The sequence below is a fragment of the Canis aureus genome, chromosome 5 (genome assembly GCF_053574225.1).
Source record: "Canis aureus isolate CA01 chromosome 5, VMU_Caureus_v.1.0, whole genome shotgun sequence".
Classification (NCBI taxonomy): Eukaryota; Metazoa; Chordata; class Mammalia; order Carnivora; family Canidae; genus Canis; species Canis aureus.
The window spans coordinates 67,419,674-67,446,764 of record NC_135615.1 but is presented as its reverse complement, the minus strand read 5'-3'; the positions used below and the strand labels follow the sequence as shown (position 1 = coordinate 67,446,764).

The 27,091-nt window shown below is 45.8% G+C and overlaps 1 protein-coding gene across 7 annotated transcripts in view; it reads right to left on the bottom strand.

Annotated features, from left to right (window-relative positions):
- Nucleotides 1–26,763, bottom strand: part of SIAH1 (siah E3 ubiquitin protein ligase 1) — an 80,525-nt gene extending 53,762 nt beyond the window's left edge. For 2 of the 7 annotated variants that reach the window (XM_077898516.1, XM_077898515.1), the window contains exons 1-4: nt 26,610–26,763; nt 25,563–25,684; nt 16,537–16,773; nt 4,601–4,741 (exon numbers count right to left, since the gene is read on the bottom strand). The gene's annotated coding sequence lies outside the window, so the exon portion shown is untranslated. Of the gene's footprint in view, nt 1–4,600; nt 4,742–16,536; nt 16,774–25,562; nt 25,691–26,002; nt 26,129–26,609 lie in introns of all 7 variants that reach the window. The other 5 variants (XM_077898517.1, XM_077898518.1, XM_077898519.1 and 2 more) reach the window with 5 other exon arrangements.
- Between the last annotated feature and the right edge of the window lie 328 nt (nt 26,764–27,091).

Below are 27,091 nucleotides of genomic sequence, written 5' to 3'. Positions count from 1 at the left end.
ACACATTAGAAATAGGCCAGGGGTCATGGTGCAAACACTTGAGTAATGCTGGAAAGAAGCCTGCAAAGTAGCTGAGTGCATTCTCTTACCCAGAGCCCCCTCCCATCTCAGCGCTCCTGTGTCATGGAGGCTGAAGAGCCAGTGAGGTGGTTTCCTAGGGGTCCTTCAGAGCTCAAGGTGGGCATCATCCAGGATATATGTCTGCCCTTGGAGCTTCAGGTGGGGCCAGAAGTCTCCTCTATCTGACCTGCCCCTTCCTGATACTCACACTAGAAGCTTGTGACATCCTGCTGTACCTCTGAAATGCCCATCATGGATATGTGTCTACACACAACTGCTCAGTGAGGAGCATGGCAGCCTCTGCCAATGGAAATGCCTTTGCTACAAACATAGGCAGTCAGGGCAAGGGCACAATTGCACAACCTTCACCTCACCCACTTTTTCCACTAGAAAGAAATTGTTGCTTAGTGATCAAAGCAATTTGGCCTGGTTCTGAAAATTACCAATCCCAAGCAGTACACCAAAACAATCTGCCACCCCAGTCTTGTCCAGCAGTCTTCACGTGTGGGTCCATCAGAATTCAACAATGCATGTATTTGTTGAAAACAACTATGCAAGCTTTGGGGTAGAGAATAAACAGCTGAAAAAGACATTTGTGGTTAAAGAAGTTAGCTGCTCAGAGAAGGTGGATCATAGATGGGATTCTCTGAGGGTTAGTTAACTAGCATTACTATTTTCTTGGTCTTCCATGCTTCTAATTGTGAGGGCTGTAGCCCAGATGAGTAGATGAGTCAGGGAAAAACCTCCCACACTGCTCAGTATGGGCTCTCACAGCAGTGGTTGCATGGCCATGACGTCAGAGAGTGCAGGTCAGGCTGGTACTGCCCTCCTGAGTTGTGCATCAGCATTCACCAAGGCACCAGACTCCACATGGCACTGTTTCCTACACCCCTTCTAAGAGCTGTCAAATGATATCTACCAATTTGGTTGAGTTCTGAACTTAATTTTTAAAAAAAAGTCAGCCGGGTGACTCATCAAGTGTAAGTGAACCTGATCAACTGGTCAATGAGAAGGGGGAGGGTTTGGTGAAGAACTTAAGTGTTGATTTTTCTGCTAGTAAGTATAGATAGGGCCAAGCAGATATAATTTAGGGAGAAGGTTGGGAAGAGCAAAGATGCGGAGTTCTGTGAAGAAATCCAGATCCCAGGAGAACAAGCACGTGCAAAGACATGAAATTGCATGAAGAATCATGAAATTGCCAATAAAAGTCAATGTGGAGAGTGGAATGCATGTGGGGAAATAGTAGGAGGTGAGATTGAGAACGATGCTGGCAACAGTCCGCCAGGTCATGTCACAGTTTCTATTTTATCTTAGGTGTGTTGGGGAGCCATCAGAGAGTTTTTAGGCAAGTGAGTAACTGGATCTGATTTGTGTCTGAGGCAGGACACTCTGGCAGCTAAGTCTGAGAAAGATGGAGAAGGGCAAGAGTGGAGTTAGGTGACCAGTGGGAGGCTATAGCAGTGACCCAGGGGAAGCGTGGTCTGGGCTTGAATGTAGAGAGAAGAGGCTGAATTGGAAATACTTTCTGGAGAGGGAGTCCAAAGAACTGGCCACTGGGAGAGGAGAGAAAAGAATAAATATACCCAAGTGTCCTGCTTGAGCATCAAGTGAATTAATTAATTAATTAATTAATTGGGATGGTAAAGACTCAGAGGGTAGGAGGTGGCACCCAGCATGGAATGGGAAAAATCAAAGTTTGCAATGCTTGTAAGAAATTTATAAGAGGTTTCCAATATGCCTTGCACAAGCTTCAGAGAACAATTCAAGAACATGTTGACCAGGCACAGTACTCTCCCGTCTAAAACCCTGTCGCCCCTCTTGCTTAAAGCACTAGTTTTAACCTGGCTATGCTTTCGAATCACAGGTGACCTCTCCAGATGCAGGTGGCTTCCTATTCATCTTTAGGGCTGGGGCCTCTCCCCCAGGACATAGAAATGGCCCTCAGGGGACTGGTTGCACCCACGAGCTTATCAGGCACTGTTGGGACCTTCAAATTTTTCTCTTTGCAAAAGTAACACACACACACACATTGTACAAATTCAGATAATACAGAAAGTTTTAAAAATAATAAAAAAGAGATGGGAAAAAAACCCTAGAACGTGAGAGTTCCCTCTAATTTCCGCATTTCCATTTGGGCTCTTGCCATGGTGGTCTAACAGGCCAGATCTGGGATCTGAAAGTGGTACATCCTTCCCTAAAGTGCCCGGGGTTGCCGGCAAACAGCCAGGTCCTGGGAAACACCCTCTGTGAGTCACTGGCAAGAAAGCTGAGAAGGTGTAGGAACTGCAGTGTCAGGAGAGGGGAAGGCTATAAGGCTGTGCTGTCCAGTTAGCCAACCCGCTGAATGTGCTCAGGGCCGGCAGCCAGGGCCACCTCCTCACAGGCTCTGCGGGTAGAAGCTCTGAGTTAGGGAGTTCACAAGCATTAGGACTGCATACTTTTATTTTAAAAATCAATATCTCAAAAAATAAATAAATAAAAATCAATATCTCAGTTATTTTTTGATAGACAATACATGTCCATAGTAAAAACAAATAAATAAATTCCAACATTACAAAGGGTCCCCCCCCCCCCTCATGTCAAAGGAAAAAGGAATACTTTCATCCCTGTCCTACAGTCTCTGAGGGCAGAGGCTCTCCTATTTGCTGCTGGGAACCAAGGCACATGGCCCCACTGTCCTTACCTCCTCACCTACCGTTGAGTCAAAAGCTCTTGCCTCGCCTCTTGCAAGGTGGCATGATCGCAGGCTGCTTATCAGCTCTGGCCACAGCGGTGTTGATTAAGAACCTGTGTGCAATGGCTCTGGGAAGGGTTGTGTTGTTGAAGGTGAGGGCCAGTGGTTTCGATCAGTGCTACAAACGTACACATTTAATACAACTAATTCTTGGTGACTTATGGAGCAGAGGAAAGCAGGTATGTGGGTACCACCAATTTTCTGACTCCTGCTTGCTCTCTTTCTTCCCCTCCTGCCCCATTCCCAGCACATAGATCTTAAAAGTAGCCTGAAATGTGATTTGAATTTTACCTTCAGGCTGATCCATAGTAAAGGTTTTGCTGAGAAGTTCACTGCCAAATCTGTTCATCCCACAAATACGTCTGAAGTGCCTAGTTTGGGTCAGGCCAAGAACATCATTCACACAACAAGCATGTCCCCTGGCTTTGCAGAGCCTACAGTTGGATGGGGGAGTGAGGCTTGCAAACAGGTCTGTCAGCAAAGGACATGGAGAGGATCAGAAGGTGCTATGGGAGTGACAGCTGAGCAGCAAACAGACTGGGGGATCAGGGAAGGTTTCCCAAAGGAGATGGGATTTTAGCTGAGATCTAAAGAATGAGTAGAGTTAGGCAAGGCGGAGAGCGTATTAGTAAAAGGGAAGTGCAAGTGCAAAGACTGGAAGGAAGATAGAGGATTGGCCCATTGAAAAAAAATGAAAAGAAATGGTACCTGCAAGAAATGGCAAACGTACCGGTTAAGGGCTTGTGCTCTCTCAAGTTGGACTGCCTGAGTTCAAATTCCAGCCCTACCATTCACAGGCTGTTGCCCCAGGCAAGTTATATAACCTCTCTATGCTCAGTTTCCTCATCTATAAAACAGGACTGATGATTGCACCTCCTCCATGGCATAGAAATGAGACAGTATAGGTGACATTGCTTGGAACAGCACGTGGTGAGCACCGAATAAGTCTTAGCGATTATTTTACAGTTCTGATGGGCAGGGACTTGAGCAGAGATGGAAGGAAGATGTCGATGGGGAGGGGAGACACAGGACAGTTCTTAAAAGGCCTTCTAATTCAGGTTGGGAGGGTAGGACTCCTCAGGTAACCAAAGAGAAACCAAGAGCGACAAAGGCCTGTGTGTGGAAGGCCCTTGCTGAAAGTGGGCCTTGGTGATTTCCCTGAGCCTAAGGCAGACAGAGGGGTCCAGGCAGGGGCCTAGTGAGGTCAGGGCCAGCCGGACACAAATGCACGATGGGCCTGTGGGGACAAGCAGCCTCACCCCTCTGGGTCTGTGCCCTCAGCCAACATCGGTTTCCTTGGGGACTGAATGAGATGAGGGAGGCCAGGGGCCTCCTTTCCATGGTACCCAGGACAAAAGCATGGGCTGGTGCCTTTCCCCTGCATTCCGTGGATAGTTTGCGAATGTAATAGCTTCAAAGTTACATCTGAACTAGCCCAGGCTTCCTCTTCACCAAGATCTCTGTGATTTCGCCAGACAAACCTCTCGAAATTAACCTACCCTAGTTGGAACCATGGTCCAGGGACTTGAGTCTCAACTCTGTGTGGCCTGGGCTATTTCCAGCTGGTTAGGGGTGCTGTAGTCTCTCCGACATCCCACACCAACTACAGTGATTTTAATTGGATTTACTGAAATATATGCCAGGCAGTGCTTCTCTGGGAGGAGAGAGGTTCGAATCACACACGTTATGCTGGCATGTGAGTGTTTTTAAAAGTCAGAAACAGCGGATCTAGAATTTTGCCTGCACACTACTCTCATTTTTATGTATTACATGAATTCTGAACTATTCAGTGTTTTATTAGTTCACCTTCAGTGTCCAGGAAAGATTTAATCCAAAGTCGTGGCGTAGACATTTATTGAGGTCCTTCTCTGTGCCAGGACCTGGCTATACTCTGCGGGTACCAAGGTGAATGAAACTCAGAGAGCTGACCTCTCTGGAGCACAGGGCCTGTGGGAGAAGAAAACAAAGTATTACACCACACCATAAATGCTAGAATTGGGGCATAAAGCCAGTTCCAGGGAAAGCTGGGATCAGGGCTGTTGCAGCACATCCACACAGGTTGTACACTGCATAACTCTGAGACACCATTCACATAGACCAGGGTTTGGTAAACGTTTTCTGGAAAGGGCCAGATAGTAAATATTTTATGCTTTGTGGGCCACACAGTCTCTGTTGCAATCATTCAACTCTGCTGTTGTAGCACAAATGCAGCCATCAGCCATAGACAATATGTAAACAAATAAGCGTGGCTGCCTTCCAGTCAAACTTTATTTACGAGCATTGAAATTGAGTCATGAAGTACTCTACTTTTCATTTATTTTCAACCATTCAAAAGCATAAAAATCATTCTTAGTTCATACACTCTACAAAAACAGGGAGTGGGCTAGATTTGATCCCTGACATAGATTACAATGAGCATGGCCTCTTTTGAGTTGTTCAGTCACCTGAGGGCCCTGTCTGGCTCCCTTCAGAGGATTCTAGTTGACCTAAGTTCTAAAGGATAAGCAAGCACTGACCAGGTGGACTCTTCAGGGAAGGGATGCCAAGCAGAGGGAACAGCATGGGCAAAGGCATAGCAGATCTGCACAGGAGGAAACAGAGAGATATGGGACACAGAAAGTTAGGCGGGAGAAAGATGGTGGAGAGCCTTGCATGCCACAATCAACAGTATGGGCTCTGTTACGTGGGCAACTGGGAGTCATTCATGGTTTTAGGCAGAAAGTGAAAGGGTCTGTGATTGCATTTTAGGGCATGGAGTGCAAGATAGAAAGGCCAGTTAGGAGGCATGCAAACCAGTCAGGGAAGAGATGGCGAGTGCCTAAACAGGCAGGGGGCAGGGGAGTTAGGAGAAAGAATTCAAATGTCTACTCTCGGATACATGGAAAGATGTTCCGCATCATTAGCCATCAGGGAAATGCACATCACAACCACAGTGAGATACCACTTCGCGGTCACTGGATGGCTACCACACAAAAGAGACAGATAGTGAGTGTTGACAGGGGTGCCCGGCTGGCTTAGTCAGTGGAGTGTGTGACTCTTGATCTCGGGGTTGTGAGTTCGAGCCCCACACTCAGTGTAGAGATTACATAAAAATAAAATCTTAAAAAAAAAAAGTCTTGGCCAGTGTGTAGAGAAATCAGAACCCTCCCACGCTGCTGGTGGGGATGTGAAATGGTGTAGCCACTTTGGAAAACAGTCTGGCAGCACTGCAAAAGCCAGCTACCTGTGACCCAGCAATTCCACTCCTACATATATACCAGAAAAAAAATTAAACCTATGTCCACACAAAAAACTGTACACTAATGTTCACAGCAGCATTATTCATCCTGACCAAAAAGTAGAAACAACCCAGACATCTATCAACTGATAGATGGATAAATAAAATGTGGTATGTCCGTCCAGTGGAGTATTAATCATCCATAAAAAGAAACAAAGGAGTGTGATTAGAGAGGTCTGTAGGAGGCAAATCTGTACAGGCACAAAGATTAGTGGTGGCGTAGGGTTGGGGGATGGGCAGGAGGGCCGAGGCATGATTGCTGAGGGCATAGGGTTTCTTTTGAGGGTGAATAAGATAGTCTAAAATGGATTGTGGTGGTGGTTGTAGGACTGTGAGTATACTGAAAACCACTGAATTGTATGCTTTAAATGGGTGAAATGTATGGCATGTGAATTGTATCTCAATAAAGCTATAAAAATCATTACCTTAATGTAACTCAGAAAGGGTAATTTTCTCTCTGTATCTCTCAAAGTAAATTATCTATCAAAGGCAATTTAAACTCCTTATCATTGGCTTTAAAGTGCACACAGGTTTATTTTTTGTAATTTAGGTTTTTGGTTCTGTTTAATTCAATGCCTATGTTTTCATCCTAGGAATGATACGTTAATAAGCACTTTTTAAAAAGGAGAACACTCTAACCCATAGGGAGTTATATGTGAAACTGAGCAGACTCAGAAATACCCTTGGATGCCTTCCTTTCCCTTAGTCCTCGCAGCCAGTCATCCGAAATCTCGTCTGTTCATTTATTTATGTAACAGTCCTGTTGAGATATGATTCACATGCCGTATAATTCACCTATTTCAAGTGTACAGTCCAATGGTTTTCAGGATATTCACAGAATTGTGCAATGATCATCAATCTATTTTTTAATTTATTTTTTGTTTTTCATGTAGCATGAGTCAGAATTTTTTTTAAAAAGACTTTATTTATTTATTCATGAGAGACAGGCAGAAACAGGCAGAGGGAGAAGCAGACTCCATGCAGGGAGCTGGACATGGGACTCGATCCCGGGTCTCCAGGATCACACCCTGGGCTGAAGGCGGTGCTAAACTGCTGAGCCACCCGGGCTGTCCGTGAGTCAGAATTTTAGACACATTCCTCTCTGTGGCTAAATCATATCCCACTGTATGGAAGTGCCACTTTCATGTATCCATCTATTTGTTGATAGAACACTTAGGTCGTTTCCATCTTTTGACTACTGTAAATTAAGCTGTGATGAGCAATGGTGTACAACATATTTATATGAAGAAAATATTTGGAAAGCACATAGTTATGCTGAATATTGGTTAAAAACACAACATTAATCTTAGACAGTGATGTTCTGTAATGAGGTATGTTTATATTGTTCTGAGAACCTAAGTTCATTTTCTTCAGTTTTCTGAGCCTCCATCAGGGTAGACAATTTGGAAGGTATCTGCCACACCCATAAACAATTTCTCCTTCTTGAAAAACTACCCCCCTGTCGTGTCCTCTCTCACATCAGTAGAAGCCATGTTTGTACCTGGTCAGGACTCAAGCTGGGCAATCAGTTTCTCCCTCGGCAATCTGTATTTGATGCTAAGAAATGTCTTAGTTATTGTAAGGGATTGTGAGACAGCCATATCCTGCCATTTCTTCCTCATTTCTTGCTTTGGGTGGGGTGGGGGTAAGGGTCCATGGCGATCCCAGTATATTTATAATAAATATTTCTTCTCTGAAAATTTACATGGATCAGTTTTGTACTAGTATGATATTTTGAAACAATATTTACTTCCCATATTGGTGGGTACCATGGTTTTTCTCCCCACAGAAACCATCTCTGCAGTTGGAGTTAAGCTGTTAAGTCCCTTAAGTGAGGAAGTAGAGGTTTTAGGCTCATCCCGTTGTGGACAGCAGGTCTTTAGCACAGGCTCATGACCCACTTCCCTGAACACAGTTTAGGGATGACTGGCAGTCCTGAGGAGAACCTTATCCTCTAGTGCCATTTTCAACATGACATAGGAGAGCGTCCTAGGTGACTTAGTCGGTCAAGCATCTGCCTTTGGCTCAGGTCATGATTCCAGGGTCCTGCGATCCAGCCCTGCATCAGACTCCCTGCTGAGCAGGAAACCTCCCCCCCTCTGCCTACTGCTCCTCCTCCCTCTGTGCACACTCTCTCTGTCAAATAAGTAAATAAAATCTTTTTTAAAACCCCACAACATGACATAGGAGAGATGTGAGAGTGTGGTGCCAAAGGCAACTGCAACAACTAGTCTATAGCAGAATATTTTGGCTCTCCAAGATGTGGCATTCAGGAACCCATGGCCCACTGAGGGATGAAAAGAGCCTAAGAGGACTTCTAGACCACCAGAGACCCACGTCTGGTGAAGAGGCTGTCATGGCCAAAGCCTTGGACACTAGTAGTAGAGGGCCAGGTGGATGTCATACTTCAAGGGTTACCAGTCCCGGACAACACCAGTGAGCACCCAGAAGGCACTTCCTGGTAAGAGTGACCCTTCTGCCAAACCCAGGACTCAGTGATCTCCACACCAAGGCATATCTAGAGGAGAAGGGAGACGTGCCTCAAAGGAGCTGTGGAATTACTGTTCTCAACTCCTGTTTGTTTTCTGGCCTCAACACAGCTCTTCTCCCTTGCTCTCACTTCTCTGCAGGATGTAGGCTCATCAGACACTGAAGAAGTCATGTTTTCTTTGCTTGGGAAGGTGTTGAAGGGGAGGCCTACAAGTCTCAGAGAAGTGTGTGCACCTCTGGTATGGGTGTTGGTGTCTGTGATAGACACAGTTATCTACCCAAAAACTATTCTCTCCCTTCTTTTTCCTCATCGAACCCTGATTCTACTTGAGGCTGCCTGTGTGCCCATTCTCAGCACTGAGACATGATTGCTTCTGTTTCCATTGTCAGACACTCTATTTCCAGGGATCTCCCTCCCTTGTAGCTGTGGCTTGTGGCCCAGTTCTGGGCGATGAGAAACACTGCAAGAGAGCTTCTGCCATAGTCTGCTCCCCTAATAAATTGGACAGCTCTGGTTCATGCCAGCCCTCCCCACTCTTCCTGTCCTGGGTGTGTATGGGATGGGTGGAGCTGTGGACCATCTTGCAATCATGATGATGAAAAGCTAAAATGCTAAGATAGCAGAGAACAAAGATGAAAGAGTCTGGCTTCCCAAAGACCTTGCTCAGCGGTTGCACCAGTACTTGACTCTCCAGATTTCTTCCGTAGAAAAATAAAAGCTCTGCTAATTGAGTGTTTTTAAAAGCATTATTGAAAACATTCCTAACTGACAGTGTCTCAGAAGAAAAACCTGCTCATTCAACATTTGGGGCCCACCTGCCTTAAAGCTGGTTTTCTTCTTGTTCACCCTGAGGCAAAATCTGACAGTCTGCAGCAGCACATATGCCCAACTTTTATGGACTGACCTGTGCCTCCCTTCCTCAACTCATATGTCGAAGCCCTAACCTCTAATGTGACTATATCTGGAGATATGGTCTTTAAGGAGGTAATTAAGATTAATTAAAATTAAATGAGTTCATAGGAGTGGGGCCCTAACTCAATAGGATTGGTATCCTTATAAGAGGAAGAAGAGTCACCAGGAGTTCAGGGGCACCTAGATAGCTCAGTGGTTGAGGGTCTGCCTTCAGCTCAGGGCATGATCCCGGGGTTCTGGGATCAAGTCCCACATCAGGCTCCCCACAGAGAGCCTGCTTCTCCCTCAATTTATGTCTCTGCCTCTCTCTTGTGTCTCTCATGAGTAAATAAATAAAATCTTAAAAATAAAAAAGACACCAAGAGTTCATGTACATGGAGAAAAGCCCATGTGAAGAAGCAGGGAGAAGGTGGTCATCTGCAAGATAGGGAGAGAGGACTCTGGAGAAACCAATCCTGCTGACAACTTGATCTCACACTTCCAGCCTCCAGAACTGTGAGGAAAAAACATTCATTGTTTAAGTCACCCAGTCTGTGGCGTTTTGCTATGGCAGCCCTAAGAAACTAAAACACTCAACCATTTCCTAAACAGGTCCTCTCTGGAGAGGCTATAGTGAACTAGTCCATCACTCCCAGCAAAAGTGGAACCCACTGTTGCTGTCCTTTCTTTCCTAAATATAAGGGAAAACCTTGGGTGACTCAGCTTCTGAGGCAAGGAGCAGCATGAGAGGAAAGAGTCAAAAATTAAAAACTCAAATCCACAAAGAAGACAGCTCAAAAACTAGAAAGAAATCTTATTTTTAAAACCATCTAATGAAAACATTTAGAGAGATTCAAAACAATATCACATCAAGAAAACAAGAAGAGGAGATTATGAAGAAAGAGCAACTGGAGAATAAAGATGCTTTTAAGGATTGAAAAATTACTGACAAAATGAAATAAATTATTAAGGATGGAAAATAAACTTTGATAAAGAGGCAAACTATGAGGGCAAAAAAGAATTAAGGAGAAAGAAGAAAGCAAGAAAACAAAAAAAATGGAGAGAAAGAAATAATAAAGGAAGAGCATTTCCAAGAGTTGAATAAGGACCCACATTTTGATCGAAAGAACCCATAGTGAATGAAAAAGATATTCCAGTGAAATGTCAACATGTCAAGAGAATATAAAGCCCCAAAAGTTTCCAAAGAGACAAAACTAGTCAGCTAGTTTTGGGAATAGGGATTGGTCAGGTTTCAGACTGCTGTTTAGCAGCAACTCTGGACATAATACTTTCTCAGTTATGAGAAAAAAATAATTTTGAACATGGAGTTCTTTTTCTTTTTAAGATTTTATTTATTCACTCATGAGAGACACACAGAGAGAGGCAGAGACATAGGCAAAGGGAGAAGCAGGCTCCCCAAGGGAGCCTGATGTGGAATTCAATCCCAGGACCCCAGGATCACGACCTGAGCCAAAGCAGACGTTCAACCACTGAGCCACCCAGGCATCCCTGGAATTTTTTTTTAAGTTTTATTTATTTAAGTAATCTTTATACCCAACATGGGGCTTGAACTCACAACCCTAAGAGTTGCATGCTCTTCCAACAGAGTCAACCAGCTGGCCCTTGAACCTAGAATTCTATACCCAAACATCTATCCAGTAAGAGAGCAAAGCAAAAAACTTTCTCCAAACAGGCAAGTTCTCAGAAAATTTAACTGCTATGTGCTCCCTCTCATAGGAAGCTATCTGAAGATGCATAAATAAATAAATAGGGGGAAATGGGATCCCAGAGAATGGTGGATTTTAACTCAGGAGAGCAGTGAATGCAAGACATGGCAATGCCAAAAAGGAAACTAGTTGAGCTCAGAGCAGAAAGATGGAAGAGTTTACAACAGAAGCATCTGGGAAAATGGAAGACTTTAAGATTTTTTTTTTTAAATAAGAATATGATAAAGACATATCATGCAAGGGATACTAAAAAGAAAACCACACACACAGAAAACACAATAACAACCCACAAACAAAAGCAAATAAAAAACCTAAGTCAGAAATTCTGAGAGGGGAAGGAAAGAAATGGTTGTACAGGAAAATTATGGCCCAAAATGGAAGGAAACCAAAATTCCAAAATTTAAGATAGCTGTGTTTCAATCCATGGCAAATCCCAATGATTTTTAAAATTACAGAACACTTCTGTTTATCTAGTTTTATACTAGTTCTCATAATTCCTCCACATTCCCCATACCTCGTAGTTACTACATATGCTGATGGATAGAAACTGGTTTTAAAAACACATATGGGGGGCACTTGGTAGCTCAGTCAGTTGAGTGAGCAACTCTTGATTTCGGCTCAGGTTATGATCTTGAGGTCCTGGAATCGAGCACCTCATCTGGCTTTGTACTCAGAGGGGAACCTGCTTCAAGATTCTCTCTCCCTCTGCAACACCCCCCACCCCACCCCACACACACACTCATTCTCTCTCTCTCAAATAAATAGTAAATCTTTTTTTAAAATGTACGGAAATTCATTGTGTTTGGGCACCTTTGAGAATCTTCTAGTACCACAAAGAATATTTGTGCTCTTTGATCTGGGTGCTGGTTACACAGTATTTGGTTTATGAAAACTCATTAATCAGTACCCATAAAATGTATGCTTATCTCACATATGATTGTTTTTATTCTTTTTGTTTAAGTGTGCCAGACAAAAGATGAAGTGTGGAGGTAGGGCAAGGAGAATGGTGAAGGGTTCTGATATCTTTATCTTACCAAATGAGGAGCTGAGAGAGTATGTCAGGTTGATAGAAAAGAAATAAAGTCCCAAATATTTAAATTTACCAAGGCAACCAATAGACAAAATAACAGTAATACTGGGACAATTACACACTGAGAAGGGAAGGTAGAGTGAGTGAGAGCCTTGTGTTTCACAGCATGACTCCGTAGATGTCCTCTAAGGTAGCATTAATCAGCTGAAGAACTGAAATCATTAGTGATTAAATGAAATTTTTTAAGTTTATTTATTTAGGTAACGTCTACACGCAATATGGGGCTCAAACTCATGACCCTGAGATCAAGAGTTGCATGCTGTACCAACTGAGCCAGCCAGGCACCCTTTTAAGTCACTGGTGATTAAAGGGGTTGCTTCTGGGGGACCTGGGTGGGTCAGTCCATTAAGCATCTGCCTTCAGCTCAGGTCATGGTCTCAGAGTCCTGGGATCAAGCCCTGCATTGGGCTCCCTGCTCAACGGGGAGTCCACTTCTCCCTCACTCTCTCTCTGTGTGCTTGGATGCTTTCTCTCTCTCTCTCTCTCTCTCTCTCTCTCTCAGATCTTTCCAATAAGTAAATAAAATCTTTTTTTTTTTTTTTTTTAAAGGGATTGCTTCTGACCTGGGCAGGAGTAGAGATGAAGACTATTGTCATTGGTATTCTGAGCTATTCAATTTATTATCACACGCAAAATATTATTTTAATAATATAAAACTTTAAAACTATGCAATAAATCAGCACTAAATTGTACAATGCAATCCATAAGGGCTGAAATGGAGCTGAGCAGAGAATTTGATGTTTCATGGCTGGAGCAACTCTTTGCCCCTCCTTCTAATATCACCAAGACCCACTGAAGTTTTAAAGGACCCTCTAACTCTTAAAAGATCTTGGAACATAGGCTGTAAGAAGCATCAATAGCTTTTAAGGGTGCTAGGAGAGTCTCAAAGATGCTCCAAATGAAATTCTTATTATTTTATGGTGTTTTTTTAGTTTATTTATTTTTAGTCATCTCTACACCCAATGTGGGGATTAAACTCACAACCCTGAGACCAAGAGTTGCATATTCTTCCAACTGAGCCACCCAGGTGCCCCATATTACTTTGTATTTTAAAAAGCAGTTTAGGGCAGCCCGGGTTGGCTCAGTGGTTTAGTGCCGCCTTCAGCCAGAGTGTGATCCTGGGCACCTGAGATTGAGTCCCACGTCGGGCTCCCTGCATGGAGCCTGCTTCTCCTTCTGCCTGTGTCTCTCATGAATAAATAAATAAAATCTTTAAAAAATAAAATAAATAAAAAGCAGTTTATACCCATTGGCATTTGTAGGATCTATAAGTGAGGAGTATATGGGGGGAGTATGGAAATATACATAAAACTCAATAAACAATAGGATGTTGTAATCTCAAAATTATTGGAGTTTGCCATGGAATTGAACATAGCTACTTTAAATTCAGATCAGTTTCATAACCTGGACAAAATGCACAGCTAGGGGATGATTATCAATTCACACATGTTCATACATTTCACTCCATAAAATCTACGCTGAGTATTAGCATCTCAGTCCAGACCCTCAGGGATGCTTTTGGATAGTAGACTGATTTGTGAATCCACATGACATTTTATATGGACCTTCTTCATAAAAAATATAAAGCATTTTGCATTCAATTTAAGAGGCTCCTGGGTCACCCTTGAGGCTCCTCCAGGGAAAGATCCATGAAATCTTGCTCTAGGTCTTAGAGTTGAAGTACTGAGGACCACCATGTTTCTAGTACTTCACAGGCCCCAGGGCAAGAGGGATTTCTTGGGAAGCTAGTAGCAAGGAGAGTTCTCTTGCAGAAAGCCCTGGTCACTGAGACGTTCCCAGTAGAAGCCAGCAGAACTAGTTGAGCACCTCCTGTAAACAACAGGTGAAGAAATGGAGGGCCAGAGTGGGGAAGTAAGCTTACTTCCTCATCCATTCAAGATTACAACAGCAATAATCTCAACAGGCGGCCTACAGAGTGGGAGTCACTTTACAGATGCACCTTGATTGTCTTTCCAATAACAATCAGTCCTGGTCTGGCATGATCGTCCCTAGTGTCCAGAGTCAGAGAGGGTGAGTGACTTGTCAAAGTCACACAGCAGGAAGTAGCTCAGCTGGGGTGGAACCCATTCTGGTTAACTTCAGAGCAAATGGCTAAAGGTTGAGGGGACTATAAAGATGGTTAAGATACTGTTTTGCTCTCATAAAGCTCTTGGTCTATTGGTAGGAATAATGCATATATACAAATTAAAATATTTGTTGGAGGTTCACTGCATGGCTGGTCTGGAGGAGTGGGCCCTGGGAGTGGGCCTTGCGTCCTGAATGCATCCTGCCCAAATTTTCATTCTCTTTGGCTCAGATAATGGTTCTGCTGCTGTGTGCTCTCAGGCTGTGGCTTGGGAGAGCATGTGTCCTGGTTTCTTTAACCCTCCACCAACTGAGGCCCTGGGTGATTCCTGCCGGGAGGGAGGGTGCCCTGTTCTCCACTTTGCTGTCCCAAGTAGGAAGCAGTCTGTGGTGAGCTGCCTCTGCCTGGCCACTGAGGAGGAAGTGAGGGCCCTATGGGAGGACAGGGCGCCTGCCTGGGGATCTACGTAGGGTGCAAGGATCCACTTTGGGCTTCAATGGGCCTGCCACCAGTTACTGATCAGACCAATGGTTCCCGCTACAGCCCTGAGCATGTCACTCCTCCCTTGGCCCCAAAGGTTCACTGACCCCTCCAGCCCTGACTCCCTCTCAACGGTCGTGCTTGCCTGGATGCCACACACTGTTGCCTCCCCCTGTTTTGTCCACACAGTTCCTCCTGTCTGGAAGGCCCTTGCTGTCCTGTCCACCTGAAGAACATACCCATCCTTCACACAGCTGCACAAGCTCTGGTGTTTTCGTGAGGCTCTCTGTGCTGCCTGCAAGCCTAACTTTGAGCCCAGTGGTTTCCAGGGCCAACCGTTGCCAGCTGCTCTCGAAACTTCTGCCCCTTGCCTCTCACTTGTTATTCTCCATCCTTGGATGTCAGGGACCTGGATTTACTCATTCTAGGTGCACATCCTTGGAGTAAGGCATGCTGCCCAGTCAGCACTCAAACAAAAAACAAAAACAAACTCCCCCTAAAAAAACAAAACCAAAAATAATTTTTAAAAAGCCCAGCTCCCCCCCCCCAAAAAAAACAGCCTAAAAATTAGCAATTGAGAAAAGCAGGCAAAACTAAAAAAGGAAAAAAAAAAAAGTGTCCAGCTCACATAGAGCTATTTATGAGCGAGAAGGAAGGGATCATGACTTGACTGAGACAGAGAAGGAAAAAACCCTACAGATTTGGTGCTGAGCCCCTGAGCCACTTCTGATGACTATCTTATTGATTATTGTGTCCACGCTATCAAATGAAACTGTCCCTGGTATGCATTAGTTAACTTTACTGTCCCCATATGATCTGAATACCAGTTGCCCTGCTGAAATTGAAATGAGCAGCTGCCTTGGAGAACAATTGCCATTTCTGGCCCAGTTTGAGAGTTTGTTAGCTAGGAAAGAAAATGGAGCTTCAAGTTCAGTCTCTCAGGTCCAGAAATTTTCTACAATCCCACAAAATGAATGCATGCCCCTCCTATGCTGTCCTTCTATGTCCCTGGGCCCCACATCACTACTCACACACTCTAGGAGTTGCTAGATCAATATTGTCCAGTTCCTCACTTTGGAGATAAGGAAACCAAGACCCAGAGGGAGTTGACTTGCCCAAGTCACACTGTTGGTGACAAAGTTCAGACTAGAACCCAAGGTCACACAGGTTGTGACAGAGTTCAGGCTAGAGTCCAAGGTCACACAGAGTTCAGACTAGAACCCAGATCTCCTGTCTCACTATCCAGTGCCGCATTCCATTCACCATGTTTCTAGGAGCAGCTCTTCCCTTGGGGACATGGCAATTTTGTGCTTAGCCACAGGTAAGTGGCGTAGGTTGTCCTCAAGGGGACAGAGGGGCCCTCCAAGGAAGACCTTTTGCTAATGGTGGAGGAGGAAGGAAGTTTGAAGTTGTAAGAATTGCTACAATCCCTGGTTTCCACAAGTGAAACCTGATGGGGGCTGAGCCCTGCCCTAGAGCAGTATCCTGAGGGTAGGAGCTGGCAAGACTTGTCCTAACCTAGCCCACATGACCTTTGCAGGCTCATCTTCCCCGTACCAGTCCTGACAGCTCAAACTCCAGCCACATCTGGTGCCTCACCTGTCCTGGCCATTCCCTGCCCTTTTACCCAGTGCACCTTTGCATTCAGGCTGCTTTCTCAGCCTGAGCTAGCTTTTCCAACAATTGCAAGCCCAGCTCACCTTCTGGGTCCACCTCAAAGACCACTTCCTCTGAGAAGTCCTCCCTGATTCCCCTCCTTGCTGTGTCTCACACAGTCGGCTCACTCTGGTTAGGCATGTCTTGGTCATTTCTATCTGGATATGTGTCCCTCTTCTCTTTACCCAGTGGGCTTGAGGGCAGAGGTCCTATCTTGTTGATACCGTGTCCTCCACAGCAATCAGGAAGCCTCAGGTGATAGGAGGTGCTTCATCATGTCCCTGTGAACAAGAAATAAGGTTTCCCAGAACGGTCTCCAAGGTCCCGACAGCACCTCCAGGTCAAAGTTCCAGGTCTGCTGTTGCTTCCAAAAGCACCAATCATCTGTTGTGCAGAGCTCACACCCCGTTGATTCCCTTCTTTCCCCACTTCTCATCTGACTGTTTTGGCCTAACTATCATCTTGGCAACTTCCACCGTCTCCAGGCCAGGGTCCATCCCCTCCGTCTCTTGAGCCACTGACCTTACCTCACCAGATGTTTACTTTGCCTCCGACTCAAGGAGTCTGAACATTGCTTTTGCAACACAAGCCCCAGGCACCTTGTGTGACGTGGGCATGCTACCTCACCTCCCCAAGCCTCGCTGTTCCTTGCAGGTGAGGGTCATGTGACTACTGGGGCTGCTGTGAAGATCAGATGAGCTATGGCGTGAGATGGGCTGAGTGTGGTGATCTGACACACAGGAAGTATTCACTGAATGCTTACAGAAACAGAAAGAGGGAATAGACCTGGCTTTAGTGGCTTGCTTCTCCATTTTGCCAGAACCTGCTCCTGGACCTGTTCTCCCCATTTCTCTGTTTGGTAAGTCCTGCTTAGCCACTCTTGCAGCTGTCCCCTCACCGCCATCACTCATCTGACCAGTCATGCCCCTCAGAAAACCAAGACCCAGGGAGGGTAGGCTGCTGGCAGGATCACAAATCCAAGGTCATCTGCCTTCTTTGTCCAGATTGAGGGTAAAATCCGTAGACGTGACAAACCTACACAGTGTTATTTATTTTCTTTTTAAAGATGTGTCACAAATGAGAAGGTTCTGAAGGCGTGGAGCAGGTCTTGCTTTCTGGAAGCCCTCATGTGTGCCAGGCTTGGAGGGATCCCTGTCATAAGGGAGATGGTAAAGTCGAGGATGCCCACAGCAAAGGAGCGTTCACAGGCACCACTGGGGCTCTGCTCTCTGGCCCGCCTCCCCAGAGCTCCTTTCTGGCCCTCTCACTAATCATGACCATTTCCAAGGGGAAAATGACAACAGAGTCTTGGCAACGCACTGGAGGCTGGCCTGGGGCCTCACCACCCCCACCCCCAGGACCTATCACCTCCTCCCTGAGTCTCCCACCTGGAGGGTAACTCCCCCGACAGCTGCGAGCAGGAGCCCTGGGCAAGCCTCCGATCCTCAGTGGCACCATTTGGAGACAGCAAAGGGAATTAGGTCTCTTAAAACCATCTGTTTAAGTGGCTCTAAATTAAGTCCCACTGTGTGATCTCCGTTTCCTTACATCCTGGTTGTTAACGAGAGGCCCCACTGGGCAAATGAGAATGTTTTTGAAGAGCCAGCAGAAAGGAGTTAGTCTTGATAACCAGGCACGCCAGGAAGGGCGAGCTAGGAGGAAGAAGGGGTGGAGGAGGTTAAGGTCCGGACTGTTTACACACAGCGGATTTCTGAGGGCTCATGAACAGTTGACTGTGCCTCTTCCTCCTTCTCCCTTTATATTCTATCTGGGGTTTCAAGTGGATGAAACTGGGGCCTTGGCCTTGGGTGACTTTCACAGCCAGATGACCTTGACAGCTGATTTGTGCAGAACTTCTCATCCGTGTCTTTGTAAACACTTAGTTTACTATCGTCTTGCTGCTTCCCCGGATCAGTTAGAGTCCAGAAATGGCTCTAGATCTTTCAGCAGAGGGAATTTAATACCAGCAATTGATTACACAGAAAATGGAAGAAATGAGAAACTAAACGCAGGCATTAGCAACAGCAGGAAGCCTCTTACCCCAAGACTGAAGATGCTGGTGGGCAGAAGCTAGCCCAGAGCAAGGGCTGCCTGTGGGAGCAGGCTACCGGGAGATGAAAGCTGTCCTGCAGGCGTTGGAGCCACAGAAGGGCTGTCCTCCAACAGGTGGAACCATGAGGAGACACAGCCACTGCTGAAGGTGCCCTGAAGGCAGAAAGGTGGAGAGAAATCCCCCTATCCTCCTGGCCTCCGGTCTTCACCAGCTTCTCCCATTGGAAAGCACTGAGTAGGAGTGAGGGAGCTACACTGGCAGTCGGGGGGCTAGATCCCTATTTGAAGCCATCCAGTAGTTTGTCCCATAGTGTGACACCATGCCGGATACGGGGGCTGAGGAAGGTGGCAAGCATCAAGGAACAGTTTATTAGGGAGTGAGTTAGAAAGTGTGTTTCTTTTTCTCTAAACATCTGATGGCATTACCGAAAAGGTCTCTATTTGGTGCTAACAGGTCTTTAACTTTCAACACGTGCCAATCTCTTTTTTTAAACCTCAAGAGATAGTGACCTCAGGTTTAAGCCTTTGGCTGCTGTCATAGACGCTGTTGGCTGGCTCAGGCCTCTTCTAACCCGTCTATTTTTTTTTTAATCTTATTTATTAAGGAGAGGCACAGACAGACAGAGAGAGAGAGGCAGAGACACAGGCAGAGGGAGAAGCAGGTTCCATGCAGGGAGCCCGATGTGGGACTCGATCCCGAGTCTCCAGGATCAGGCCCTGGGCTGAAGGCGGCGCTAAACCTCTGAGCCACCTGGGCTGCCCTCTCTAACCAGTCTATACACTCACTTCCCAGCTACCGTGAGTGCGGGCTGCTAACAGTTCACACCTGCAGCCTTCTCTAGGGCATTGGCTCACCTGGGAATAGGCAGGAGTGGCTACCATCGCCCCCGGGGCCGTCTGCAGGCAATGACTTACTAACGTAGGAGATAGGAGTGCTCGTGCCAAGATGGTGCAAGTCTATGGTACCATTCATCCTCCAGAGCTCCCCGACGAAGCAGGTTGAGGATGGCCTGAAGTTGAGCCCACGTCTTTGCTTAGCCTCTGTTTCCCTCCCCTGGTGCCAAGAGCCCTCCCTCAATAAATCACTCGTGGAAAATATCCTCATCGTTGACTTTAATCGTAGGGAATCTAACACAGCAGGCAATAGGATCTAGCTAGAATTTGGTGACTTTCTGTTTTCCTTTGAAATATTTTTACCTGGTTGGTTTATGGTAGACTCTAAAGGTTTTCCATTTATGGGTAAGACAAAGTTTCGTTTTAAAGTCATTTTCATGTAACGGATTTAATTTAAAGAAAAATGCTAAATAAAGTACAGGTTGTATCCAAATATTCACAGCGGCTTCATTCATAGCCCTAGACTAGAAGCCACCAAAATGCCCTCACCTTGTAAGGTGATAAGCAAATTAAGGTAAATCCATATTTGGCAATAAAAAGGAAGGAACTATTGATACATAAAACAATATGAATGAACCTCAAAAGCCTTATGTTAAGATACTGTCTCAAAAATCTGGGCACTGCATGATTCCCCTTGTAAGAAACTTTGTCAAGGGAGAATGGTGGAGACTGAGATCAGCTGGTGGTCGCCAGGGCTCAGGAGTGAGGGGACTTCGAGTGATGAAACATTCTACACATGATTGTAGTGGTGGTTACACACTGCGTGTATTTATCAAAACAGACCTCCAGTTCTGGAATGGACAAACCATGGGATTGAAAGGTACACACAGGGAATACGGTCTGGTGTTGGTAGAGTGTCATATGGTGACAGATGGCAGCTACACTTGTGGTGAGCATGGCATGACATACAGACTTGTCCAATCACACTGTTGTACACTTGAAACTAGGGTAACGTATGTCAGCTGAACTTCAATTAAAAATAAAAGAATGGGGCACCTGGGTGGCTCAGTGGTTGAGTATCTGCTTAGGCTCAGGGTGTGATCCCAGGGTTCTGGGATCGAGTCCCACACTAGGTTCCCCGCAGGGAGCCTGCTTCTCCCTCTGCCTGTGTCTCTGCCTCTCTCTGTCTCTCTCATGAATAAATGAATAAAATCTTAAAAAAAAATAAAAAAAGAGGACTTAAGAGAAACTCAAAGGCATAATAGGGCAAGAGTTGCTATTTTTGACAACAAATTGCACGGATCATGAGTAAGCTAAATAGAGAAGAAAAGAATATAAATAAAATTAAATTGAAAAACAAGGAGGCTATATGCTTCAAACAGGTGAACTCTAATGTAAATTATACCTTAATAAAGCTGATTTGTAAGAAATGGTACAGACTCCACGTGGCACAGGAGAAAGTGTGACAGTGATGGAGGGGAGTGGAAGGGGGAGGGGATGACAGTTTGTCAGGGGACTATCCAAGTCTTCACCGAGTCACTCCCTGGGAGGTGGACAAGTTGAGGAGGTTCTGTTGGGTTGGGGAAGAGTAGAGGAGGTGGTGGGAGCCACTCAGACTTGGCTGTGACTAGCTGAATGTGGCTCCCTGACCCACAGCCTCAGGCTTGATGCTTGTGCAGATGCAAACAGCTGGGGGAGAGTGGTGAGTGGCAGCCACGGACTCCTTTCTCTCCTCTCCATGAACAGGTGGAGTAGAAAGCGAGAACGCAAGGAAGGGCCCCTGCCTCTGCATATCCACACTTTTCCTGATCTTTTTAGAATTTTTTTCTTTTTTTCCTTAAAGCAAATATCCCTGGCAAGAGAGGAAGGAGAAGGAGGAAGAAAGAGGTTCTTGAGCAAGGGGTGGTGGCAAAGAAAGATCTCCCCCTGCTCAGCCTTGACATGAGGTGGAAAACAAGAAGAGTGATTGTCCATGAATATGAACTCTTGAGCGACCTCTGTGGAGAGCTGGATGGACAATGCCAAAGCCCTTAAGGGTCACTCAGGCAGGAGTGTCTGCTCTCAGCCTTAGTTTTTCAACTCCAAGCTGCATATGGATGGGCTCTGCTCTGTCTCCCTTTTCTGTCTCTGACTCTCTTTGATGGAGGCACAAGCTGAGCAGAGGGAGGATGGTTTTATTTAGCAGAGGAACCTGCTCCAAGTCTCATAAATGTTGACTTTGTATGAAGTCGGCTTGTCCAAACATCATCCATCACCCTGAGCCATATTTCATCAAATTAAATGGCTACTTTTTGCAAAGAGGTGCTCGTACTAATATTTACCTTGCATCTTGTAAAATCATATGGAAATCGAATAATGATGTTGGAAATAGAAAAAGCGAATCCCAGAGAGAATATAGCTGAGTTAGTTGTGCTTTCCCGAGTGGCCTGTCTAGGCCGCTGAACCTCCTCCTCCACGCTGGTCCCCATTCCTCATCCTGGGTAGCCCCAGCCCCTGCAGACTTCATAGCCTGCTTGGGTGCTCACATGGACAATTTCTTAGATTTAGACTCAGTCCCCCTTTCCTCTCCATGGGTTTTTTTGCTTTGTTTTGTTTTTTACCTGCTAAGAAATTCAAGAAAAGTGAGTGAACAGTTATGTAGTTACAGAAAATCTGTTACCAGCAAACATTAATGGAGGATAATGAGAAAAATTACTTTGGTCACTAAGTGGTATGCATATTGTTAATAACTTCATTCATTAATTTACCTGTCAAATGTTTATAGAGCATTATGCTATACACGATACTTATACACTGTGACAGATTATACTTGACCAGGTAGGCATCCATGCTGGATAGAGCAATTGACCATATTTGTATATATTCTATGAATATTATTGAGTGCTTACCTTGAGCCAACCACTGAAGCAGGCCCCAGACAGGGAAGTGCCCTAAAATGTTATTTTATAGGAGGTGATGATAAAGGCTTCTTTTACTCCATTGTTCCTTCCTGTGTTAATTCACTCCACATTTACTCCTTGTCTTTTTCATCATTTCATGATCTTTTTTTTCTTTGAGGTATAATTGACATATACCATTATAAGAATTTCAGGTGTGTAACATAACGAATCGATATTTGCATACATTGTGAAATGATCACCACAATAAGACTAGTTAACAACCATCACCACACATGGTTACGACATTGTTTTTTTCTTATGATGAGAATTTTTAAGGTCTATTCTCTTAGTAACTTTCCAATATGCAACACAATGTTATTAACTATAGTTACCAGCTGTACATCACATTCCCATGACTTATTTATTTTCTAACTGGAAGTTTGTGCCTTCTGACCTCCTTTACTCCTTTTACCCACACGCCCCCCCTTCCCGCATCTGGCAACTTACTAATCAGTTCTCTATGTGTATGAGCTTGAGCTTTTGTTTTGTTTTTAGATTTCACATAAAAGTAAGATCATACAGTATTTCTCCTCTAACTTTTTTACTTAGCATAATGCTCTCAAGCTCCACCCATGTTGTTACAAACCGTAAGTTTTCTCTGAAAACTTATACATATATTTTTTTTTCTTTATACATTCATCTATCAATAGACACTTAGCACTTAGGTTGTTTCCATGTCTCAGCTTTGTGTAAATAATGCTGCAATGTACATGGGATACAGATATCTTTTTGAGGTAGTGTTTTTGTTTTCTTTGGATAAATACTCAGAAGTGGAATTGCTGGATCATACGGTTTTTCTATTTTTAATTTTTTGAGGAAACTCTGTAGTGGCTGCAGCAATTTACATTCCCACCAACAATGGACAAGTGTTCCCTTTTCTCTGTATCCTCAGCAACATTTTTTTTTTTGATAATAACCATTCTAACAGATGCAAGGTGATACCTCATTGTGGTTTTCAATCATTTTCCCTGATAATTAGAGATGTTGAGGATCTGTTCATGTACCTCTTGGCCATCTGGATGTCTTCTTTGGAAAAAAAAAGTGTATTTAAATCTTCTGCTCATTTTTTAATTGATTAGTTTTTGCTATTGAGTTATGTGAGTTCTTTATATATTTTAGATATTAATCCCCTATTGGATATATGATTTGAAAATATTTTCTTTCATTCAGTAGGTTGCCTTTTCATTTTGCTAATGATTTCCTTTGCTGTGGTACATTTATTCCGGAAAGTTCTCTACTGGACACTAAGATGCAGGTATGAGATATTTTCCTGCCCTTGAGGAGCTCACAGCCTGGACACACCCCCAAATCCCTTCCAGACCCTGTTACCATGAACTGGCTCAACCACCCACCCACCAAGAGGGAAGGGAGGCACACATGGCAGTGTGAAACAGCAGCCAAGAAGTTGGAGCAATTGACCTGTCGGTTGCTCAGTGACCAGCCTGGACTCTGGCCCTGGGGACTTCGGAGGAGGTTGACTTCTCCCAGGGGCACCATGTACTTCCCCTTTGCTCACCTTCATCCACTTGCAATTAGCTGTGCAAAGACAGCAATGTGACAGGGTGTTTTTCAGAACAGGGTCTGATACATAGTAGGTGCTCAATAGCACAATATTGGTCAGGCCAATATTTGTGGCCTGACCTCCTCTGCCAGCGTCACAGAGCAATGAAGTCTTCTTGTAGGGCCTGTGAGGCGGGGTTTCAGAGGAAGTCTGAGGTGCCTTGGTGAGTAGGTATGAGGAGTGACTGGTCTTTAGAAAAGTGCCACACAATAAATGCTCAAAAGAAACACAAGCGATGATGATGGTGATGGTGATGAGTCTGAGTGTTTAAGAAGCTGGGCTGTCTGAAGAAGGCAGAGAGAAGCTGGAGACGCTGGACTCCGGAGGATATATCCATCCCTGGAATGCCAAGGGATGCTTCTGATGCGTGGACAAAGATGTTTCTCTGCTGCTCACCTTGGCCAAGCGTCCCATCCTGGCAGTCCACACTGCAGGATTATCCAGGAGCCTGGATAGGGGGGAGTGGGGACTCTCAGGCCCTAGGGCTGCCAATGGGGCAGAGCTGTGGCATCCACCAGGGTGCTCCTGGTTCCCTCTCTGTTGGGGGCCATGGCTCTCCAGTTGCTTCCCTTCGCCTATGTTGGGGGGTGGGGGTGGGGCTCCATTTACCCTCCAAGGCACATAAAGGAAGGGGCTCCTTGTTTTGCAGGATGAGGGGGAATTGCTATGCTGCTGTTTATAGTTGAGATGATGTCATGTGGCCTAACTTCTCGAGCATTTCCCTTTCTCACTTCCTCCCTGAGCATTGTCTTCCTTTAGTTTAAAATCTTGACTCTCTGATGCCAGTTTGCCCCTAAGCTTTCAGAGGCACAGGGAAATAATAATTTGGTCACATAACAACTTGGGCCATATTTTATTGAGGCCTGACTGTGTGACTGACACAGGGCTAAGCACCTCTCCTTATTCACTCATCTGATCCTCACAGTGGTTCCCGGAGGCAGGTGCTATTGGCATTCCCAGGGTGCAGATGAGGGAACCGAGGCTCAGAGTGTGCAAATCACCCCTCCAAAGTTATCAGGTGCGAAGTGTCCGAAACAGAACCCAATCTCTTAACTGTGATCTCTTAAATCTCCAAGAAAGGCAGCTCCTGTCTCTGGAATTTGCGTTGAAAGAAGAGTCAGGAGGACAAAAAAATGGCTACTTTGGGGGTGACAGCTAATTAGAGGGTAGGATGTTCATTGGTGGCTGGAGGAAATGTTTTTTAATGTGAAAACTGGGCGGGAAACATCACTTCATTTTTCGCAATGACTACACGCAAGACAGCCTTTTCCCATTTGTAACCTATTATCCCAGCACAGAAACCAGATCGTGGCCAAGAAAACATCTCTGGGCACTGGACTGAATGCCGGAGGGACAAGGGGGAGACCCGCCAGTTCCTGTCTCCCAGTTGCCCCAACAGGTTGGCTGTGCCCACGCCCATGGTCTGTCGCCTGTGGTCGTCACCTGTGCTCTGTCTTCCATGCCCCAAGGTCACGGCAGAGCAGCTTGAGGGCAGCAAGGCCTCGTGCACAGAGCACAGAACCTTCCAGAGAGCGCACTGGGCAAGGACGGCCACAGAGCCGGAGAGGTTTGGGTTGGCTGATGAGTTTTGTTTTGTTTTAATAATTAGGGAGGGAACCAGTATCTGGCACAGAACAACCCAAAGAGGATCCCAGGGCCCCAAGAGAGAAGAATCCAGACCCACCTGTGGCTGCTCTTGCCCTCGGCAGGCAGCTAAGCCCAGACTTGCTGGATGCTGCCGGGAGAGGAAGCGATGAAGAGCTGAGGAAATAAATATCCTTTTCCTGGCTGTGGAGTTCCAAAAGCCTGCACCTCCGGACAACAGAAAGGAGGAGCTGGCTAAGGCGGAGGGGGTACAGGAGGAGTAAGACCAACGCCCCTCCCCCGAGGTGGCTGCGGGAGGGGAGAGAGCGGAGGGGAAGCCCTACAGTAGAGGGTGGTGGGCCCTAGACACCCTCCCACCAGACTGCTGAGCTAACAACCAGAGCGCCCAGTGCCACTGCCCAGGAAGCACTGTGGGGACACGGCAAAACCCCAAGAAAAGGCGGCGGCCACGGGCAGCTTCCAAGAGTGGGGAGCACGGAGATGAAGCTAGGGGTGCCACCACTAACAGAGACCCCATACCTAGACCACTGACAAGGCGTGTCCCCCAGACAGACAGGATTGTGGGCCTTCACTAATGGGTCCTCGATCGATTCCCCCGAATTTAGGGGCAACCCCCTAAGTTGCCTGACATGACATTTCTGCTACCTAGCAAAATAAGGGCACAGAACAAAATTAAATTGAGTTATAAAAGACTAAGTCCCATTTGACTCCAGTAGGGAATCCCCTAAGACCCCCCAATTTTGCGAACTGAGAGCATGGCGGGCTACATCACGTGTAGAGAACACAGAGTGTGGGCACCATGGTTCTCAGCAAAACTTGCTGTTTCTGTAGTTTTGTGAAGGTGTCTGGGAAATGGCCTACATACCAAGGGTCTTTTGTCACTTTGGGGAATCCAGTCCCTCCTCTGGGGTCTGGGGAAGGCCTGCTTCCATCCCAAGTTGCTTCTGAAAGGCGATTCCTTGTTCCCCTGCAGTGTGCCCCACCAGCAGCTGGCCCCCGACTCACCCTCCTGTCTCTGCTCTATTTGGAATTTCAAATCCTAGACAGTAACCGTTTAATGCTGAGGACAGCAACTCAGAGACCGGAATCCATGGATCTTAGCTTGCCCCTCAAGACCTGCTGTTACCTGGTTTCCAGTGATGGCTCCAGCTCCATGGCCTGTCCTGGCCTGTCAGGCAAGACGCTCTGATGGCAACATGTCAAACAGGTGGCTCTCCAGCATGTCCTCCTGTCATGTCTCTGCTCCTGCCCCTCACCCCTCACCCCCACCATCCATCTATCCCCTGGCCATCAGCCCCTGTGTTTTCAAGACTTAGCTCAGACATCACCTCCTTTGTGAAGTTTCCCCAGGGAAAGGTAACCACGCCCTTGTGTATGACCTCACTCTACCAGGTACAGATGGCCACCACTGATGGCTCTTGCACCAGCTCAGTGAATGTATCGGTTTTCACATTATTTCCTTCTATTCCAAAACTTTCAAGTTTTAGGAGGAGAGAAAGAGAGAGAGTGTCGGGGTGGGGGGGGGTGGGGAGTAGAAGAGGGGAAGAGAGAGCAGATAAGTGGAGGAGCCATTGAAGGGGGCACTAACTCTTTGGCTTTGTAAAAGGG